Consider the following 16,332-nt stretch of genomic DNA (forward strand, 5'->3'; position numbering starts at 1 on the left):
ACATCTTTCCCCAAGTGGAACAACCATACAGATGAGGGTCCCAGATATGACCAGTAATAAGAGCTACTATTCTGTAACAGTCCTTGGACAGGAGCTACCTGGGACTCTACCAGATGGGAGTCAATGCTAGAGGACAGAAAGATTTTACTCAAAACATCAGTCTGACAGTTGCATGCTTTTCTCCACAAGAAAATATCTGTGAAACATAACAGAAACACACACAAGCCAGATCACCATTGTTCTTAAAGTGAAGCAACGTAATCACCTTATCACACACACACTCACACTTTAGTATATATTAAGAAATCTCTGAAATAAAAAATGACTATAGTAACTACAAAGGAGTTGACTCACCCATGTAAAAAAACTGACTAATTTTAAACACTTACCATATTTTTTAAATCTTTTTACCTCAAAAGCTTTTACACTTCAGATTTAGTATTTTTTATTAATTTCAGAAAAAGTGGAAAAGTTTGTGTCACCTTTAGCAGTTGGAAATCAGTTTCAACTACAAGTTATTTAAAAGAAATCACTCCCCATCCAGTACCAAAGCACTGAGATTCCAAAGCAGTTTCATGCCTAATTCCATTTGGAACCCAGCTAGCCCAACTGCACTCTCAGGTAAGAGAGGCCTATAGACTGGAAAAATAACAAGAAAAGTTGCATTTCCCATTTCCTATTTTGGGCCTAATATGCTGATGAGCTTGGAAAGAAAGAGAGCACCTCAAGTTCAGCTTGATAGTTATTTACTACAAATAATAAAGCAATGGTTGGCACTCAATTTTAAAACAAATGAGTAAAACCCACAAATTGTATACTTTAAAAGGGTAAATTTTATAGTATGTGAATTATATCTCAGTAAAGTTATTTTTTAAATAAACAAATAAATGGTACTTGGAAAGAAGTGATCCATATAACATAAACCACCCAGCTCTACTACTGAGAGACAACAAAAATGTGTATTTTAAAATTCTGATATATAAAAAGATCATTAACTTCATTCATGGTCTAAGATGCAAATTAAAATAAAATATTGTACATTTTTCTCCTATCAGATTACCAAAGATCAAGAACTTCCATAATGTCCAGGGTTGGTGATAAGATAAAGAAATCTAAACCCTAAAACACTCTGTGTACACCAGCACATCTTGGAGGGCAATTTATTCACAGCTCTGAAAATTAAAAATGCACACACCTATTGCTGCAGCAATTCCACTTCTAAAAATTTACCCTACAGATACACCTATGCAATTGTACAGGTACAAGGATTTTTAAAAAAAGCGAGAATCAGTCTAAGTGTCCATCAACAGGAAATTAAAGTATGCATCCACACAATGCCCCACTATGCAGATTTAAAAAAAAAAAAAAGACGAGGTATAATTACAATTGACTTGAAAAATGTGATTGGAGTATTAAGTAAAAAGCAAAATTCAAGAGAGTACGTATAGCATATACACATGTGCTTATATATGCATAGGAAACGTCTAGAAGAATATTGGGGGAGTGGGCACTACTCTTCTTGAACTGTATGAATCGATTATAATGAGTATACATTAATTTTATAATTACAACTTATATTTAATTACAATGCATCAGGCTCTCAGACAGTCTCACCCTGGTGTTAAGTCTCCCCAGGCAATGACCCCTGTCTTTCCAGTGCTCTACTGTTCCAGCCGAACCAGTCTGTTCTTCCTTAGAGAAATCAGCCCAAAGGACTCCTCTCCAAAATGCTCTTGCAATCTGGTTGGAACTGCTACCAGCAACAGCTTCAAACATAAATTACCTGAGTTGAAAGAACTACGTCTGCCTGCACCTGCTACAGAACATTTCTGAAGACTTTTTTTTAAAAAAGGAAATTGAAACACAATTTAATAATCCTCATCATAGAAGCAGCAAATGTACCGTTTCCCATGTTTTCCAGCCTTTGTGCCTTTGCTCCATGAAACTTCCTGCCTGAAATCCTCTTAGCTACTTATCACATGTCCAAATCCTGCCAATCCTTCAAAACACAGGTTAAACACCTCCTCCTACACCACACCTTCCCTAAGGCCTCCAGCCAGAGCTAATTCTCTTTCTTAAACCACAGCACCAACACCTTGAGGTACTTTCCTCTACCTAGTACTCCACTGTACACATGTCTTATTCTCATTGGTGAGAAAATTCTTCAAAGGCACACAACTGGTGTATACGTCATTGTGTATACCCCAGTTCATACATAAATTAACCTGATGTGTTACTATAGCATCTAATAACAAAAGCATGGAAAGAACCTAAAAATAAAAAGCACAGCTTTTTCTTATGTATTTATGTAATATCTATACATGACAAACAGTAGGAGTATGAAAAGGTAAGGCTCCCTCTCTCTCCATCCCCCTCCCCAGGGCCCTACTATGCCTCCTTAAAAGGCAATCACTATGATCAATTTCTTAACACAGGGTTTTAAGAAGTTCTTGGACACTATAACTTTATAACACATTCATAACTTTGGGTCTAAGTTGACAGAAGTAACTGGTATGTCAATTATACAACTGCATGCTGTGTACATGTATGCTGTGGCAAAGAAAATATGACAACCAACAGATAGAAAGATAAACTGTGTCCTATGACTTACAAAATTAAATTTCTCCCGAGTTGTGAGAAGAAAAGTCATTGTTCATTATCAACAAACGTATAGACTGTTTCAAGCATGCCTATAAACCTAGTTATTAGAGTTTTTTCATAATGTAAAAACTGCTTAAGGATTCCATAAAGACTCTAAAATTCCCACTAAGCTATGAAAAAGGTGCTAAGCGATTACAGATAAAATACTAAAGAAAAATGTAGATGTTTCATAAAGCTAGGTATCTTAAAGAATATTAATAAACTGTTTATAAAAGCATTTCTCAATATCATATTAATACTTACAAGATGTCTGCATAGTTTTCTAATTTATAAATGATAAGAATCAAATGTTTGGCTTCCCTGGTGACGCAGTGGTTAAGAATCTGCCTGCCAACGCAGGGGATACGGGTTCGAGCCCTGGTCTGGGAAGATCCCACATGCCGCGGAGCCACTAAGCCCGTGCACCACAACTACTGAGCCTGTGCTCTGGAGCCCGCGAGCCACAACTGCTGAGCCCACGTGCCACAACTACCACAGCCTGCAAACCTAGAGCCCGTGCTCCGCAACAAGAGAAGCCACCGCAATGAGAAGCCTGTGCACCACAACGAAGAGTAGCCCCCGCTGCCACAAGTAGAGAAAGCCTGCATGCAGCAACGAAGACCCAACACAGCCAAAAATAAATAAATAAATAAATAAATAAATAAAATTTTTTAATGTCATTATCAAGAATTTGTCCAAAAATCAGCTTCCTGAATATGTCTTGGGGTTAAAAGATTAAGCCAAATCTCCTTTATCATCAACATCAATAATATTACACAATAAAATTATTCATTCAGTCATTCAACAAGTGAATGAATACCTACAGCATTCCTCACATGCTAGATGCAAAGAACACTGAGCTCTGCCCTTACCTGAACAATGCACCTGAGGTTGCAAAATCTGAAGGCAACACTCCAGGTGCCTCTTTTCTGGCCTCCAAGTTAATCATCCCCCATCTGTCGTCATAGTCTTCTTTCAGACTGAGCATAATATGATTAGGCTTCAGTTCTGCTCTGTTAACATAATTATATATAATCATATTCCTCAAAGATTACACTCCCATTACCAAAATTAAAATCAGCACATTACCGAAATGCCACAGTAGCTATCATTAATGGTGGGCCACTTTTCCAAATGGCAAATCTAATTCATCACATGACATTTCTCATTAATTTCATCTCAAAGAGTAACCTTATCCTTAAATTTGAAAAACACTTTGCACCTCCCCCCAGGTCCCAGGGGCTGACCTAAAAAAAGTCAGAATGTAGGGCTGCTAGACCGATAGCCAACGGGTTTTGGTTATTTCTCACAGGCCATTAAACCAAGCTCACTAGAGAGCTGAAGGTGGACCAACAAGACGCGCCTCTCTCTCTCCATATCCTACCTTCTTGAACCTCTCTAAGAGGAGGGAATATTAATCTGATGGGGTCACAGTTCAAAACACTGACTGGACTTGTTTAACAAGTTCGAATATTAATTGCAGATTAAAAGTTACACACAGGGCTTCCCTGGTGGCGCAGTGGTTGGGGGTCCGCCTGCCGATGCAGGGGACACGGGTTCGTACCCGGGTCTGGGAAGATCCCATATGCCGTGGAGCAGCTGGGCCCGTGAGCCATGGCCACTGAGCCTGCACGTCCGGAGCCTGAGCTCTGCAACGGGAGAGGCCACAACAGTGAGAGGCCCGCGTACCGCAAAAAAAAAAAAAAAAAAAAAAAAAAGTTACACACATATATACTCAAGGGATGGCTGTCTTGCTCTTGCTCGTTTCTCTCACACACGCTCTAGAAGACTAACATTTGGGTCTTTGGTAAAGTGGCCAGCCAGAGGAGTAAGTCGGCGAGATTTAGGAGGAAGGGAGGTCCCTTGCCTAGGCTTTAAGTTTAAGCAATACACACCCCAACCCAGTTTACTAGACAGCTCTGTATTGGTATTTTGGCCAAAAGCCCAGTTAATAATAAAATACTACTCTGAATTTCCCACTTGCCATTATTCTACTTACATAAATCTCCTTTAGGAACATCACAAGGAAGAGGGACAGCTAAGTTATGATGTCTGATTATTCATTAACACCCCAAACCTCACCAATACTTTCTGGTATACGTCATTCACTTTATTTATTTATTTATTTTTGGTTGTGTTGGGTCTTCGTTTCTGTGCGAGGGCTTTCTCTGGTTGCGGCGAGCGGGGGCCACTCTTCATCGCGGTGCACAGGCCTCTCATTATCGCGGCCTCTCTTGTTGTGGAGCACAGGCTCCAGATGTGCAGGCTCAGTAGTTGTGGCTCACGGGCCCAGTTGCTCCTCGGCATGTGGGATCCTCCCAGACCAAGGCTCGAACCCGTGTCCCCTGCATTAGCAGGCGGATTCTCAACCACTGCGCCACCAGGGAAGCCCTGTCATTCACCTTATATTTAATCATGTACTGTTCCGTAGCATTTCCTATATTCAAGGAATAGTAAAAACTTTATGTTGCTGACTTAGAATTTATTTGAACCCTCTAGAGTTGACCCATTGCTCCTACATAGCTCGTAGTTGTTGAGCGTTGCAGATAAAGAAACGGAACATAGTGGAAAGCTAGATCTATGGATGACAATGATAAGTGGAGTAATTTTTAAAAATAGGCTAACATTGAGCACTTATTATTTACCAGAGACATTTTAAGCACTTTATATGTATTAATTACACTGGTCCTCACAACAAATTTATGAGTACTATTATTACCCCTACATTGCAGATGAGGAAACTGAGCCACAGAAAGTAAGCAACTTGCCTAAAGTCAGACTTAATAAGCAGAAAGCTGGCAACTGAGTCTAGAGCTCTTAACTACTTTGCTACAATAGTATAATAGTTATGGGTGGACAAATACAGATTGGTAAATCTTGAGGCTCAGTGCCCAGAAGACATCTGAGGAGACAGAGGGCAACATGGGTCCAGATCTCAGAAGAGAGATCAGGGCTGTATTTATAAACCTGCAGGTTGGAAGCACTCGGTGGAATGAGGTCACTCTGGAAGACAGCGCTGAGGGAGGAGTTAATGGACAGAACCATGAGGAACACCAATATTTAAAATAAAGGTGACATTTTTAAGTCAAACTGATGATGCAGTAAGCCGGTATTTTTGTATTATATACATATAAAACACACAGTACATTATAAATCAAAATATGTAATAGGTATACCTACTCTGGGAACCAGAACTACAACGACTACGGGTTATGGTAGCACCTGCTTTCAATGCGCTGTTGGGCGTAGCACGTTAGACGGGACACCACCCACAACACTGTTTCAACGGGAGGGAATCATCTGCTCTAAGATCTACGTTCAGAAATGACCTCCAAGGAATACACAGTTGTGAAAAGAAAGACGGCCTAAATAGATGCCCAAATTTCAATGATTCTAAGGCGCACAATGTTTTACATTTGTAAGTCATGAGGACTGGGACAGGTCTTACATAGTTTAATTGGCAGCATTTTATTTCTTAGTGGTACATAAAATATGATGCATCTTACTACTGATGGCATCTTAAGACACCATGAAATGCGTCTTTTAGAATACATCCCATTCTACATGTGAGCATACATACTGGTATAGTTACAGGAAAGCTTTCTGCTTTCAAGGGGTTTACAATCTAATGGAAAGAACATGATTAACAATAAGATACAAATGCAAAGAATAAACATTAATACAAGATATGAAGTGATAAAATGAGTGAAAAGGTTAAAGAACTGAAGGTACTTAATTGCTAGGAAATATGAGTAGCCAAACCAAAACAACTTAAGGCAGTGTGTCCTAAGCACAGTTTTAACTGAAACAGATGAAATCTGATGGAACAAGAACAGAAAGAAGGTAGGAAATAAATGGTATCTCAACAAAGGCAGAGAGAGAAGATGAATAATGTGAGGTTATGGTCACATCCCTCTCCTCTTAGAACCAGCAACTACCTGCTAGTTAAAGTAAAGCACTGCTTGAAGATAACTAATCAAAGGGGAAGCCTTTTTTTAATCTTCTGTATCTCTCTCCTTTGAATCCCTGTGATAGCTTTTTTTTTCGTGTATTTATTTATTTTTGGCTGCATTGTGTCTTCGTTGCTGCACGTGGGCTTTCTCTAGTTGCGGCAAGCGGGGGCTACTCTTCGGTGCAGTGCATGGGCTTGTCATTGCGGTGGCTTCTCTTGTTGTGGAGCACAGGCTCTAGGCACAAGGGCTTCAGTAGTTGTGGCGTCCAGGCTCAGTAGTTGTGGCGCACGGGCTTAGCTGCTCCGTGGCATGTGGGATCTTCCCAGACCAGGGCTCAAACCCGTGTCCCCTGCATTGGCAGTCGTATTCTTAACCACTGTGCCACCAGGGAAGCCTCCCCTGTAGTAGTTTTAAAATCTACAAATTCTTTGATACTCCTCCCTTCAAGAGCTGCATCTTAATTCCCTTCTCTTTGCCTGTGGGCTGGACTTAGTGACTTGATTCTAACTAATAAAATATGATGGACGTGACAGTGTGTAACTTCTGAGACGAGGCCATAAAAAACTTCCTCCTCGCTTTCTCTCTTTCCCCTCCCTCCTCTCATTCTGGGGGAAGCCAAAGGCCATGTAATGAGGTCATACAGGTAACCATATGGAAAGGTCTATGTGGCAAGCAACCAAGGCTTCTTGCAGAGGCCTTTCTTCCCACAGCCCAGGGAGTGAGTCACCTGGAAGCAGAGCCTCCAGCCCCGATCAAGCCTTCAGATGATGGCAGCTCCAGCTGCCTCCTAACTGCAACCTCAGGAGAGACCTCTGAGCCAGAGCCACTCAACTAGGCCACTCCCAGACTACTGACCACAGAAACTGTGAGATAATGAATTGTACTGTGCTGTCACCAGGTTTTGAGGTAACTTGTTATGCTGCAATCCATAACTAACACAACCCCAGAGTATTCTGTGTCTCTAAAATACCTATTTTTTTTAAATTTTATTGAAGTATGATTGATTTACAATGTTGTGTTAATTTCTGCTGTACAGCAAAGTGATTCCATTATACATTTATATATATTCTTTTTCACATTCTTTTCAATTATGGCTTATCACAGGATACTGAATATAGTTTCCTGTGCTATACAGTAGAACCCTGTTGTTTATCCCCTAAAACACTTACCTTTATCTTCTAACAGTTAAGTGTACACCGATGGCCAGTATAGAGAAAATTTCTAGAAGGCTGCTCTCTTCATCTTTACATGCCTATAAGGCTTACTTCAGTGAACTGCATAGTTAAGTACCTGTTTTCGTTTATTATTTGTTAAAAGACCAGTGCTTATACAACTGACTGCAGTTATCCAAAAATGAAGTGATTATATCTTGAATAAGAGTATAGCTACTGGAGCAGGGTAAAAAAGAAAAATATTGATTTGACCTGATTACAAGACAGAATGAGCGATAACAGATGCAACAATCAAAAGTAACTCCAGAATGACAAATGTATAAGGTAGAAACAGTAGTTATGTTGTACCCTTGGAAAGACTAAAGTGGAAAACTTGCTTGAAGAAAAACAGTACAAAGCGGCAAGGCATTGTAACAGTGACACCCAGAACTGACTTCTTCATTATTAAGGAAAAAAGGACAAAAGCCACTTGATTAAGAAAAGATTAGCTTCACATGTGTTTCTCAAACTGTTCTACAGAATAGTGGTTCTCATTAAAACATCACAGGTGTTCTTTGGGGAAGGGAAAAACAAACAAACAAAAACCCTCTATATACCATAGTCCTAAGTTTTGAAGGCTCTAGGGTGCTAATATGCATTATAAATTTATTTGACCTTAGAACAGTTAAAATACTTGCAGCATTTCAGTATGCCATGAATATAGTTTGGGAAACACCAAATTGGGTAAGCAGGTAGGTAGACAAGTAGATGAGGAGATTCGTAGGAAATAAAACAAGACAAATGTAATAAAATGATCTCACCTAAAGAAGAGAACATAACTGACTACCACTGATGATTATGTACAGTTTCTTAAAGGAAAATAAACTTAGATAAGCTATCAAAAGCAACAAGAGCTGCACCAGATGTCGGGGAAAATGAAGATGGAAAAAGCGTGACAGGATAGAAAAGAAGAAAAAAAATGTCCTTTCCATAGGCCGTGGCTCAGAATGCCTTCCACCCTCTCAGCTCCTACCGTGCACCTCACTGAGAGCTGGTGTGAGCACCCCGCCATCTAGAAGGTAGGCAGGTAGCTTAAGAGGCGGCCGGATCCCAAACCCTTTACCAACAGTGATGATAACTAACAACCTATCAGATCTTCTTTCTTGGGAAATGTTAATTGAATATATTAAGAGTCCTCAGTGGAAGCGGAAGCAGAGGGACAAAGACACGAAGAAACCGGAGATAAAACAGCTGAGTGAAGAGCAGAGGATGAGGTGGGCAGCTCTGGCTGTTCAGTGCCTTGTGCGAGAGAAGAACGCCTTTCTTCAATAAGAAATTGAAGTTAGTATACTGTTGTTCAACCTGAACAACCTTACGTGATGGCCCTGCCAGAGATGGCAGCATCTCAGCCAGGTGATGCCCCTTCAGCCACGTTCGATGACCCACCCAGGAAGAAGGGAGAGGGAAGGGAAAGAGGAGGGAAAGGGCAGGAGGAACACAGGCTCTGCCTTTAATAAGGAGCATCTAGTTCATTTTTTTTAATGTATTTATTTTTATTTATTTATTGTTTTTGGCTACATTGGGTTTCGTTGCTGCGCACAGGCTTCCTCCAGTTGCATCAAGCAGGGGCCACTCTTCCCTGCGGTGCCCGGGTTTCTCATGGCGGTGGCCTCTCCTGCTGCAGAGCGTGGGCTCTAGGCGTGCAGGCTTCAGCAGTTGCAGCACGAGGGCTCAGCAGTTGTGGCTCGCAGGCTTAGTTGCTCCGTGGCATGTGGGATCTTCCTGGACCAGAGATCGAACCAGTGTCCCCTGCATTGGCAGGTGGACTCCAAACCACCGTGCCACCAGGGAACTCCCAGGAGCATCTAGTTTAAATTCACCTGAGTGATGTTTTCATATACCAAATATGTTTCTAAATCAGTGGCCAGAGTCTACCCACCCCATGAGGAATCAAGCCAAGCTGTTCTAGCGTGGATACATTTCCCCAGGGTAGCCAGGTTCTGCCCAGGGAGGGAGAGGTTTCCAGAGCCTCCCAGGCAGCTTCTCCAAATTCATACATGCAGACACATGCCCACACTCCAGCTGTCCCACACTCCTAAACTGTGTTCACCCCACACACTAAGTGCCACGGCAACTCTACCCGCCTCCTGCTCCCCACCCCCCAAAGAAGCAAGGGGGTCAGGAATCAGACCTCTGGGAGCCGGTGGACACCCATAGGTGTCTCTGCTGAGCGTGGCCATGGGTGCTGGAATGGGTCTGTGCAGGAGGGGCTCTCCCGTGCTGCTCCAACACTCTGCCTCGAGATGTTGCACGGCCATGCTTGCTCACGAGTTCTCCTTCAGGTTAGTCCAGGCCCACAGCGCAAACACTGTGCCCTTATGAGTGGTGTCCTTATGCTACACAGTGTCTGGACATCCATACACTGCCCTGGCACTAGGGCATACAGTCAACAAACTCTTCCCACTGAGGCGGTAATCGGGTCACTAAAGCTGGGCAGCATCCATACCCCTAACAGCATTCTAGCATCCACAAGACCCGTATGAACCTGTGGTGCTTCTGTGAGGCCTCTCGAAGTTTAAATATCTTTCCACTTTTTCCCAATATGTGAGAATGACTTGGAAGACCCTCTGCTCCTCGTACAAAACCCTCACAAATCACACGTATATAACTAGTTTAAAATCAGGATATGACCCGTAGCTTCAACTTCTGTTGCAAAAGCCCAAGAGAAATAGGCTGTAAGAATTCCTCAAATACCAAGTGATCTATGAATTAGAAGTCTTATCATTTTGTAACGTAACCACATAAAGAAATAGTCCACAGTTAAGTATGTTGCTGACATACTGGCAGATTTTACCAAATAAAAACAACAATTTTACACTAGCACAAACAAGTCACCTTACCAAAAAACCTCACACAGTATTAGCAGTCCTACTGACCTCGTTACCTAATGTACAGACACGTATTACATCGTGCATTGCTTGCCAAACCAACAAGTTACACAAATCACAATTCCAAACAAAATCCAATCTAGTAAACAGATTTCGTATTTCAGCATGTTTGAGTTTTTTGTGGTCAAATGTTCACTAAAATGTCTTAAGCAATCTTAACTATTTTCTCCTCATTATTTAAAAAACACTAGAACTCTCTTAGACAAGAAACTAAGCACAAGCCAACAGGCTCACCAAAATCACACTTAGGACAAGGAGAGCAACAGATTTGGAATAATTACCAAGATATTAATTATTAACAATTACTTAACTATGATTCAAGAGAAATTCCTGGTTGTTGAAAAACCCTACAACGAACTAGAGCACATTATCAGAAACATTATCTCAGACAATAGTGTATTGTTTCAGGGTGTGTGTGTGTGTGTGTGTGTCTGTGTAACGAAGTTCACAGCTGTGTTACACTAATGACTCAAACACCTGAATTTTCTGCTATCTTAACCTTTAAGTCAACTACAAAAGAAGCTGCCAAAAGCAGTTAGGAGCACAAAATTCCCCAAAGAACTGGGTGTATACAACTTATTTTACTACGTAAATTTTCATTACTGAGATTTGAACAAGATGTTAGAGAATCAAAACTAATTTTAAAAGCAAGGGCTGCTTACTGAATCCATAATAATATTCAACATACACTTGTTTTTAGAAGGGCACAAGCCATATTCATGTGTGTGTGCTTACAGCACCTGGCACATTTCTGTCCAATATTACATATAATTGTTGCAGGACCTGACAATGATTACCGTCTCACTTTTTAAAAACTTTATGACTAACCATTAAGTCAAAGTTGAAAAAGTAACTGGTGCATTTATTTCTTGATTTGGGTTACCTTCTTGTTGTGAATTGGTTCTCAGTTATTCTAGTTACCTTGTAACAAAACATTGGCAGAGACTGTAGGGGACTGAAATTACCTGACTCTACTCTTGCTGAATAAATAATACATTTGACCTGTTCACATTTCATTGTAAAAGATCCACAGCTTTAGAGATTACACTCTAAGCTTTGAAAGCAAAGTGAATCAGAAATCACATTCCTAAGAGCAGCCAGTCTGGAACAGAAGATGTTTATTCTACACTGAATCCCCCTTGCCACTGCAAACCTCTCTAACAGTTCATTATATTTAAAACAGTTGAGATGGGTAGGACGTATGATATAAGAATTCTTCAAGGTATTTATCAAGCAGATTATCTCTGAAACTACACCTTGGTTTAGAAGCCTTTGAGCAGGAATTTGGCCTTCTGTGTTAATCTGTACATACTCATTTCACATCTTCTCTTGACTCATTTTTTTTTACTCTAATCCATAGAACAATTTATCCTATCAGACTTAATTTTGTTTATATGACTCTTGGAAACACTACTGCAGTGCAGCACTATTACATATGCAAAACTGCTGATTTCAGTGAGCTCCTCTCCTACCCCTCCATCCCCCACCCCTCCCACCCCCATTAAATCTTGGGGGAAAACCTCTGGGTCCAGTGCTGGGATTTTTCTTTTCTATAGGGCAGGTCTACTTGACTTTTTACTAATGATACTGAAAACTTTTTAAAGACTGCTAGTGTGGGGCTTCCCTGGTGGTCCACTGGCTAAGACTCCCGAGTTCCCAGTGCTGTGGGCCCGGGTTCAATCCCTGGTCAGGGAACTACATCCCACATGCTACAACTAAAGATCCTGCATGCTGCAACTAAGATCCGGCGCAGCCAAATAAATAAATAAAAAGACTGCTAGAGTATGTAGAGTTTCAGACACCAAGAACACAAATAAGCCCCCTTACTTTTTTTAATATTTCAAGGCAAACTGTATTTCTCATAAAAGACAGACAGTCCTTGGAAGTCACAATGTATAAATACTTCTAATAATAGAACAAATTAATTTCAAGACAGCCAGTAAGGTAAAAAGCCTCAATGCAGCCGTGCCTGTCAAAGAGCATCTGTATTAGTAGCTCAGGGAAGTGGCATTTGCAGGAAAGCACTACAACTGTGTTCAAAAGAAAATCATTAGGCCTCAGAGGTTAATCCCCTCCCCCATCCTCTTCTTCCGGATCCTTCAGGGCAATTAACCAGTAGAAGGCGCTACTCTGCAACCCACAATATTCACACCAACCTGCATCCTTGGCCCAGAGCTGGGTCTAACCCAGGTGTACTCTTCTCAGCCTATTCCCTGTCCAGCGTTCTAGGAAGCCTCCACATTAGCCCCAAAAGCAGAAAACCAGATCTTTTCTTATAACCCCGATTTTTAAAACAATACAAAACAAAACACAGAGAGCTCAACAGCCAGTATACCTGTCTTATCAAACCTTCAGACCACCACCAACATGTCAAAACATAAACACACACACTTTGCTAACTATTAACCTCGAATACAATCTTTATTATCTTAACTGAGACAATCTACTTCTACCTAGAAAAGACGACCCTGGTCACATTCACTACAGCTACAGTCAACTAAACAAATCACTGTCTCCAACAAAGTCAGGGGCAATGAGGAATACGAAAGCTGACTATAAGGCCACGACATATAATGAGGGATTTTATCTTTACATGCACAAAAAAGAAAGAACAGTAGAAACCAGGGCTGCAAAGGCAAGAAAGGGTGATGGAAAAGAGGAGTCTCTGAACATGTTTTTGAGTGTCCTTTAGTTTCCGACGTACTCTTCTGCCTCTTAACAAGGTTGCAAAAAAAGGCCAGACAGAAGATGGGTGAAAGAAAACTGAAGAAGAAAAGCACCCACTCTTCCTCCATCTCCTCTCCCCTCTCCCAAAAAAGCTGTTTGTCTGTGCAAACCTAGTCCCAAATATGGGAGACAGAGAATGAATGTGTGTATGGAAGAACAATGAGCCCTCTGCCTGGTAGAGAGAGAGAGAGAGAGAGAGAGAGAGAGAGAGAGAGAGAGAGAGAGTGTGTGTGTGTGTGTGTGTGTGTCTGTATGTCTGCCTCTGCCTTTTTTCCCTTCGACCTCAACAACAGGGAGAGCTGGAAGCCAGCTTCCCATCCAGCCTAGGCCATCGAAATCCAAACTGGTTCATAATTTACGGTGGAATTAACTCAGCAAGCAAATCGAGGAAAGGAAATAGCTACCCAAAGATGATTTTACTATTGTATAGCTCCATCCTCTCTCCCCTCCCCCAACAGACTGAGGCTACAGAAACCAGTGTACACCAGACAAAAAGGTCTCTCTTTAAATGGAAAGCAATTATGGAAACTGTTTCAAATCTAAACACAGGACGTGTTAATTTGTGTTACATTAAAATGTTTGTTGTGCAATTCACCGAGTGACCCTTTTACTAGTTATCTTTTTTGTGTTTAAAAAAACTGCTTTGGAGAAAAAAGAAAACTATTTCAGGATTCATACAAAACTACTTTCTAAATGTACCTTAAAATAGCAACACATACTCAAACATATAAAACACCCATTTTCTCAAGGACACATTTTGCTGAAATCAATGTCTGAAGTCTGTAATCCAGAAAAAACTGTAAGCAAACCTTGGAAAAGAGGCAGAGGAAAATGACAATTCAACAATGAATCATTCTGTTTTCCTTTCAACAACTTCTCAAGCAACCAGTTTCAAAGGAAACCTGCAATACTTTCTCCCTCCCAACACACGATCTATGTAAAACTACTTTTTCTTCTTTCCAAAACCTTAAAAAATATAATAATACTAATAAAAATAAAAGCCACTCTCCTTCAGAGAGCTGAACTAAAACATGATAGTAAAAATCCTCTGCTGCCGCAAGTGATTTTTGGTTTTAAAATTCAAGAACCACACAGAGCAAAGGACTAGAGATTTCGAAAACAAAGAGAGAATCTTCCCCTAATGTGAAAATGAGACTTTAAAAGTCCTCCCCCAAGACCCCCAAATCCACAAACATTCAAGAAATTCACAGTTTCGGTCCTGGACTTCCTCCCTCCGCGCCTCCCCGCCCCCCGCCCCCTAGTTCAGCCCATGATTTAGTCACATGAAACAGTTTAACCTCAGACAAGTCAAACCAGAGCAGGACTAAGGAGCAAAGAAAGAGCAGGGGTCAGCGGGCGAGAGGGACAGCTACCTGGCCCGCACAGGGCCAAGCGGCCCCCGGCCCTTTATTCCCGCCCGCCCCGGCCGTGCGCGGCCCCTACCCGGGACCCGGGCTTCCATGCCGAGCCCTCGGCCCGCCCCACGCCCGCGCCCAGAACGAGGGGCCACAACAGCGGGCAGACGCCGCGCGCGGGCAACTTGCAGACTTACCTCCCCCGGACGCGCTACACCATTAACGGAGGTGTGTTCGGCCGGCTCCTGGGAAAGTGGGGGGACGGGGCGGGAGGCCCGAGGGGCTGGGGCCGCCGGGCTCGGGCCGAGGGCTGGCCGGCCGCGGGGACAGAGCCGGGGGCTGCGGGGGCTTCCCTCCCGTGACCTTTCGTGCGGGCTCCACCAGGCTCCGCGCTCGGCCAGTCCTTCAGGAACGGGAGCCCAGGCTCATGTCTGGTTTTGTTTTTCTGAGGGCGAGGGGGCTCCCGGAGGATGATGGTGTATTTTTTCCCCCCTGAAGTAGGAGAGAAAACGAGGCAGAGACAATGTGGGAGGCGAGCGAGGGGAAAGGAGCGCGGAGGCGGGGGCGAGACCCGAGCCGGGCGAGCGTCTCGGGAGTGCGGGAGGAAGAAGAGGCTAGGAGCGCGGGGGGCGGCTCGCGAGCGTCTGTAGGAGCGGCGGCGCCTCGGCTATGGTGGCCGAGCCGCGGCGGGGCTGCTGAACCGACCCACCGCCCACTCCGCGCTCGGGCCCGGCCCACCTCGCAGTATCGCGCCTCGCCATTGGCGCGTCCCGGCGTGACGCATGAGGCGGCCGGGCCAATGGGAGGCGGAGGGCGGGCGAAGGGGCAGGACTTCTTTGAGACTGAGCTTGCTCGCTCTCTCTCTTTCTCTCTATCTCTCTCTCTCTCTCTCTCTCTCTTTTTTTTTTTTTCCTCTCTTTCTAATAAAATGAGCAGAAACGAAGGAGGGGAGCGGCAGAGCTCTGGCTCTGCGGCGGCCAGGCTTGAGCGCGCGCTCCAGCAGGCGGCCTGGCGGTGGGCTGGGCTCCCCACCGGCCGTGTCTTTGTGCGGGTCCCGGGCTGGGGCGCGCAGCGGGCAGGTCCCAGGGGCGGGATTGGCTGGAGTCCAGTGCTCCTGTTATTACCAGGGTCACGGTTTGCCTTTTCAGCCACTTAAGACGCGGATTCATGTCCCTGGGGGGACCGGGAGTGGGTTAGAACGATTCGTTCAAAGACTCGAAATTCTGATGCGTATTAACGTCTTCAAAATAAGTCTATGGAAAGATTAATTAGAAAAAGAAAATAGAAATTGGTAGGGGCTTCCCTGGTGGCGCGGTGGTTAAGAATCCGCCTACCAATGCAAGGGGACGTGGGTTTTAGCCCTGGTCTAGGAAGATCCCACATGCCGCGGAACACCTAAGCCTGTGTGCCACAACTACTGAGCCTGCGCTCTAGAGCCCGCAGGCCACAGCTACTGAGACCACGTGCCACAACTACTGAAGCCCAAGTGCCTAGAGCCCATGCTCCTCAACAAGAGAAGCCACGGCAATGAGGAGCCCTCGCACCGCAATGAAGAGTA

General features: G+C 43.3%; 1 protein-coding gene across 4 annotated transcripts in view; it reads right to left on the reverse strand.

Moving 5' to 3' along the window:
* RERE (arginine-glutamic acid dipeptide repeats) overlaps positions 1 to 15,822 on the reverse strand; it is a 432,591-nt gene extending 416,769 nt beyond the window's left edge. For 2 of the 4 annotated variants that reach the window (XM_082612291.1, XM_082612295.1), the window contains exon 1: positions 14,972 to 15,822. The gene's annotated coding sequence lies outside the window, so the exon portion shown is untranslated. The remainder of the gene's footprint in view (positions 1 to 14,971) is intronic. The other 2 variants (XM_082612298.1, XM_082612297.1) reach the window with 1 other exon arrangement.
* Between the last annotated feature and the right edge of the window lie 510 nt (positions 15,823 to 16,332).

The sequence above is a fragment of the Mesoplodon mirus genome (assembly GCF_964341445.2).
Source record: "Mesoplodon mirus genome assembly, chromosome: 3".
In the NCBI taxonomy this organism is placed as follows: Eukaryota; Metazoa; Chordata; class Mammalia; order Artiodactyla; family Ziphiidae; genus Mesoplodon; species Mesoplodon mirus.